Here is a 6,926-nt window from a genome sequence, read left to right as displayed (position 1 = left end):
CGTTGGGCTCTTGAGGTAGCCGCCTGGATGCCCTTTTTGCGATGTCATCAGCCTCTTGATTGGTGCCGCGAGGCACATGCTGCAACTCTAGCCCCCAAAACTGCTTCTCCATCCTGCAAACCTCCACGAGGTAAGCTTCCATGTGCTCGTCCTTCGGTTCGTATACTTTGTTGGAGAAGTTGACAAGGAGCTACGAATCACCCTTGGTGGTGAGGCGCTTCACCCCCAGGGCGACTGCGGCTTTCAGGCCTGCTATCAGGCCTTCGTATTCTGCTATGTTGTTGGAGACCTTTTCCCCATGCTGAAAACAGAGCTGCACGGCGTAGTAGAGCTTGTCTTGAGTGGGGGATACGAGTACCGCACCAGCCCCCACGCCGTGTCGGGAGAACGCCCCATCGAAGTACATGACCCATCCATCCGGTGCCTCGCTCCCTGGGGAGAGCGATCGATCCTCGCCAGCCTCGAGGCCTGGCGCCTCTGCCCATTCCGCCACGAAGTCCGCAAGTGCGGCCCCCTTGAACACCCTGGTTGTGCTGAATTCTATCTGAAACGCCTGCAACTCGATGTTCCACTCAGTGACTCTTCCAGCTGAGTTGGGGCTCCTGAGCACCCTTTCCAAGGGGTATGCTGAGACAACCTTGATGGGATGGCCTTGGAAATAGTGCCGCAGCTTGCGCGAGGACACCAATAGCGTGAGGAGGAGTTTTTGGGGCATGGGGTACCGCGCCCTTGCGTCCCACAATACCGTGCTGACGAAGTACACAGGGTGCTCGACTAGGTTGGGAGTGCTGGTGCCGCTAGTGTCCTCCGGAGGCCGGGGCGCCTCCTGAGACAACGGAGCCCCCAGCGACTGGTCGCCTGGAGGAGGGGCCTCCTCTGTTTCGGGTGTGCTTCCCTTCTGTGACTGGTCCTTCTCGGCTGCAGTCGCGGTCTCTGTGAGGCCCTCTCGGCCCTGCTTTGCTTTAACCCGGACGGTTGCTGCGGCCTTGGTCCTACGCTCCTCCCTAACAGCCACCAGGGCTGCGCTGGCAGAGTAGGGGTGGCCGCAAGGTAGAGGGGCTCCTGAGGGCGCGGAGCCACCATCACCGGGGGGCTGGTCAAGTACCTCTTGAGATCCTGAAACGCCTTGTCAGCCTCTTCAGTCCATTCAAAGGGGCCCTTCTTCTTCATCAGCTTGAAGAAGGGCAGCGCTTGTTCCCCCAGCTTGGAGATGAAACGCCCTAGTGCGGTCACGCGCCCGGTGAGCTTCTGCATCTCTCTGAGGGTCTTCGGCGGGCTCATGTCCTCGACTGCTTTTACCTTTTGTGGGTTGGCCTCGATGCCCCAGTGGGATACTAGGAAACCCAGGAGCTTGCCCAAGGGGACTCCAAACACACACTTCTCCAGGTTGAGCCGCAGGTCCACTTCGTTAAGGCTCGCGAAGGTTTCCTCCAAGTCTTGTATCAGGGTTTTTGCCTCCCGAGACTTCACCACAATGTCATCAACATAAGCCTCAGCATTCCTCCCGAGCTGCCGACCCAAGGCGATGTGCATCAGCCGCTGAAAGGTCGCACCAGCATTGCGCAACCCGAACGGCATGCACGTATAGCAGTACACTCCGCACGGGGTCAGGAAGGCCATCTTTTCCACATCTTCTACTGCCATCTTGATCTGGTGGTAGCCGGAGAAGGCATCCAGGAAACACAACAAGTCGCACTCAGCGGTGGAGTCGACGATCTGGTCAATGCGAGGGAGCGGGAACGGATCCTGCGGGCAGGCCTTGTTGAGGTTGGTGAAGTCGACACACATGCGTTCCCTGCCCCCCTTCTTCAGCACGACAACAGGGTTAGCCAGCCAGTCTGGGTAGCGGACCTCGCGAATGACCCCCGCCGCCTCCAACTTGCGGGTCTCTTGGACGATGAAAGCTTGCTTCTCAGTGTACTGCCGCCTCGCCTTCTGCTTCACTGGGGGCACGTTGGGGCACACATTGAGGTGATGCTCGATTACACCCCTCGGGACCCTGCTAGCTGATCAGGTTCCCATGCGAATACCTTCTTGTTCGCGCGCAAGAATTTTACCAAAGCTTCCTCCTGTTCGGGCTCGAGGTTGGCGCCTATGGTGAAGGTGGCACTGGTAGATCCATCCTCGTCGACCAGTACCTGCTTGGTTTCCGCCTTGTCCTGAGTGAATAGCTGTTTCTTCTTGGCCGGTGCGGCCCCCTTGGGTTCAGAGGCGTCTGAGTCGGCGGGCTGTGCCACCGCCGCGGCCTTGAAAGCGAGCTTGAGCGCTTGCAACGCATCCCCGGTGTCTCCAGACACGGTGCGGACGCTGCTACTCCCGGGCATCTTCATGAGGTTGTATGCTGGGTGAGTTGCGGCCATGAACCGGGCTAGTGCCGGGTAGCCAAGGATGGCGTTGTATGGGAGGCCGATGGGGGCGATGTCGAAGTCGATTAGCTCCGTGCGGAAGTTGTCGTAGGTGCCGAAGGTCACCGGAAGGCGGATCTGCCCTAGGGAGCCGGTGGAGCCACCTCCGACGCCCAAGAAGGGCCTGCTGGGCTGCAGCCGCTCCAGCGGTACGTGGAGAAGGCTGAAGGCCTCCACTAAAAGCACGCTGAGGCCAGCGCCGCTGTCGATGAGGGTCTCGGTGACCGCCACGTTGCAGATGGTGGGGGTGCATAGCATTGGGAGCGCGCCCGTGCAGGCCGAGTTGGAGGGGTGATCATCTGAGCTGAAGGCCAGATTGGCTTTAGGTGCCGCCCAACCCAGAGGCGCCCCGCGCGGCACGGAAGTGGCGCCGATCTGGCGGACGAATGACTTGATGTGGTGGCCTGAAGGTGGTGCCTGCGAGCCACCTAGGAGAGCTGCGATGACTGGGTGCGCTGGTGCAGCGTACTGGGCGAGGAAGAGGTCGCGCAGCTCCCCCCAGGAGGCCATGGAAGCCGTTGGCAGGTGGAGCAGCCACATGCGCGGGACATCAGTGAGGGCCATGGGAAACCAGTTGGCCATGACCCTGTTGTTGCCTCCGGCCTCGAGGATGGCCTCCTCGTAGGCCAGAAGGAAAGCCAATGGATCGGCCGCGCCGTTGTAGCGCGGTGGCATATTTGGCTTGAACTTGTTCGGCCATTGCACCTGCCGCAAGGTGGGGGCCAAGGCTCGGAGCCCCCCGGCCCCCATGCTGGCGCCGGCGACCGGAGCGGGTGGCACGCTGCCCATCATGAGGGCGAACCGCGGTGTTGACGGAGAGCGGGTTGGGGAAGGGAAAGCTCCGCCGCACCCCTACCTGGCGCGCCAAATGTCGGATTTTGGGTTCCGGCAGACCCTTGAGGTTCGAACACTGGGGTGCACGCGGAAATCACACCTCCAGCCTACCCATTTCTCACCGCCTCGCCAATATCTAAACTACGCAAAGAACAACACAAGGGACATGAGATTTATACTGGTTCAGGCCACCATTGTGGTGTAATACCCTACTCCAGTTTGTGGTGTGGTGGATTGCCTCTGGGGCTGATGAGGAACAGTACAAGGGAAGAACAGCCTCGCGAGGGTCTGTTCTTGGTTGGTGCGATGAACTGCTAGGGGGAGTTCAGTTGCCTCTCTCTCTCTGTGTCTCAGATGTGGATCCGATCCCCTACCCTGTGGGTGGCTAGTCCTATTTATAGGCAAAGGCCCCGGGCCTCTTCCTGAATATTGAGCGGGAAGGGCGCCAACAACTGGCCATTTTGAAGGGGAACATCTAGTACACTTATCATGACTAAAGTTGGTCCTCGCCTGCCAAAGACCCTGACGATGACGCCGGCTTGGGCTCCACGATGACCTCCGTTCTACTGTCCTGCTGTCTTGGTCTTCTTGCACCGAAATGGTTGCCTTTGCTTGATACCCTCGCCTGCGCTTGCCCCCTTTGCACCAAAGGGGAAACAAGGACTTTGCGCAGGCCGGCGCCCACTTGGCGCCCGCCTGGCCTTGGTCGTCATGGCTTGCGTCACGGGCACCTCGTGAGGTACCCCGCCTTGATCTCTCCGCCTCCTCGCGAGCCAGCCTGACGAGGTCGTGCCTGAGGAAGCCTCCTGTCGTCCGCCCCGCGAGGCTTGGCCCCTCGCGAGGGTCTTGAGCATGTGCTAATGAAGATGGGCCGTACTGGGCCACTCCTTGAGCCACGCCGCAGGCCGCAGGCAGGCAAGTCTGGGTACCCCCGTTCCCAGAACGCCGACACAGAGGAGTGCTTCAAACTAACAACAATACATAATATCCAACAAAAGAGGGTCGTGCTACGTACAGCAGCAGAATACATGGCTCAGTCTAGATATCAGCATGAATCAAGTTGTGCATATTTGCTGTTGGCATGAACCACATCGCCGCATGTCGGGTTTGCAAAAGCCATCCATCGCATGGAAGCTTGATGCCTTTCACACACTGAAGATTATCTGGCAACAAGCTGTGTCGACGAATCTCTGGATAGGGTGATTCATGAAACCCATGGTATGATGTGTAAACACAGTCCCCCCTCGCGAATGGAAGTTGCATAGCATGGTAATCATCGCCGGTGATATGATCGATGATTGGTTGGATGATCTGATAATTGAGCCCGAGGAACAAGGAGTGGTTGCCGAGGCTGTAAACCTGCCTCTAGTTGAATACGCCTGGCCCAACGGAGCTAGGATCTTTCTCGAACACGAAGCAGCCATAGCCATCAATGTCACGAACGCCCCACGCATTGTACTGCATGTGGTTTGATGTAATGGTTTGGCCAATTTGGTACGTGCGAATGAGCATCAAATGACCGCCGTCAGCTAAACGAGCGATAAACCACCACCCATCGGATGGTATGATTCCAGGTCCTGGAATCATGAAGGCCAGCGCATTTGCGTCTGCTGCAACAATTCAAATTGGAGACCAAAAGGACAAAAATAAACAATCATGTTCAGAGTATGTGTGGAATTAAGATTATTATAACAGTGACACATATCATAGACAGAGAATTGCAATGCCGTGGTCATAATCATACCCCAAGTTAAAAAAATAAGCCAATGGCTTTCATATTCTAGCAATATGTTATGGTTCAAATATCATGTAACAATGAGAGGAAAACAGCTATGACAGCGCCTACTCATATCCACCATAGCACTTACTACTACTGTTCTCATATCAACTCTAAGCAATAACATGCGTTATTATAAAATCTTGTAAACGAGAGTAACATATAGTAATCATGATGTTATGCTCATAATATGTATTCTAACAATCATTAGATGCCAATTGTTCTCATATCAACTCTAACAATAACATGTGTGGTCATAAAAATCTAGGAAATGAGAGGAACATATAGCAATGATGTGGTTATAGACATGCTATGTATTCTAAATTTGTAACAAATGAATAGGTAGTCTTATTCATAAGGTAAAGATGAGATGAGATATAACAATTACACGACAATAGATTCCACCAGTATAGGCAGCCAATCTGTGCGTCCACCGTGTAAACGATGCCATCATGCACTATAGCATCAGACAGAAATGTTGCCTCAACAGGATTGATGATGAGCCATAACCATGTATGGCGACCGGATTCCAGATAGACTAATCCCATGTTGAACAAGGCAATGAGCTTGTAATCCATGTAGTCTTCTGATGGTGTGGGCACTTCGCAGATTACAACTTTCTGCAAACAGAGATCGAGCCAAAAGCTTGACGCGTCTCGTGCGTAGTAGGCAGGAGTGTCTGACGGGCCGCGAGGCTTGATGGTGGTGGTATCCAACGATGGAAGGGTGATCTCTCGCTGGGTGTAGAAATCCATGAGACGCCATGGACTACCGGAGTGGTGGATGAGGACAATCCAGTTGGCCTTCATGCCCGCCCAGTAGTGGCCGCGCATGAAGGACAGTTGGACGGGTAGTGGTAGCATGTCGAGGGGCACCACGACAACCTCCGTAGGATCGTCAAGTCGGTGTCTGGGCCACCTGCGAGGATCGGGCATCAGCAAAACTACAAAAAAATACACTTCCGTGATGATACGTGTTTGTCACAGTAGGTCGCGTTTTTTGTCATGCATGTACATCCATGACAAATTTATGACAGAATCAAGATTGTCATACCTGTGCTGTCGTAGAAGTGTTCCATGACATTACCAAAATTATCATCACGCAAGTGTCCACTTCCATGACGATAAATCGCGCGTCATAGAAGTGCTTTCGTCAAGGGTGACCGACACGTGGCATCCACCGTAACGGAACGCCGTTAAGCTATCAGGTCGGGTTTTGGATCCGATAACCCGTTAACAGCCCCGACCAATGGGGATTTTCCACATGTAAAATCATCATTGGCTGGAGGAAACACGTGTCGGCTCATTGTTGGGACAGATGTCATCCACTCATTGGACAGAAGGCGCCTATGATACGTCGATACGTGGCACGGCCCAACATAGGCCCATTCCTGTGAAAAGGCCGGCCCGTTTAACTTGGTCAAAAGGTGGCGGGCCGGCCCATGTAAAGCCTATTAACGGCCTGTTCGCATATAGCCCATTTACAACCCGCTAACCCAAGGCCCATTACGCCCTATCCGAATTAGGCCCAGTAGCGTCATCTGGGCCACCCAAGATGATTCCAGCCCGTTTTCACTTCTGGCCCATGTATGGCCCATGACGTCTTTCGACCCATATGAGGCCCTATGTAACTCTTGGCCTAGTAACGGCCCGTGGTGAAACTGGCCCGTAATGAATAGTGTATCACTTTACACCCATTAACGGCCCGTGGTGAAACTGGCCCATAATGAACAGTGTATCACTTTATACCCATTAAGGGCCCGTTATTCCGTTGGGCCGTTTCTAGCCCATGTTATCTTTCGGCCTTCTCAGAGCCCATTTATTCTTGGGCTCATTGCCAGCTTGTGGGCCAAATTCAGCCCGTGGTTACAGTCGGCCCGTTTGTGGTCCGTTAAGACGTTGGGCCGTTTT

The sequence above is a fragment of the Triticum aestivum genome, chromosome 2D (assembly GCF_018294505.1).
Source record: "Triticum aestivum cultivar Chinese Spring chromosome 2D, IWGSC CS RefSeq v2.1, whole genome shotgun sequence".
Lineage (NCBI taxonomy): Eukaryota > Viridiplantae > Streptophyta > Magnoliopsida > Poales > Poaceae > Triticum > Triticum aestivum.
The sequence above is the reverse complement of the archived record's forward strand: the minus strand, read 5'-3'. Positions refer to the sequence as shown.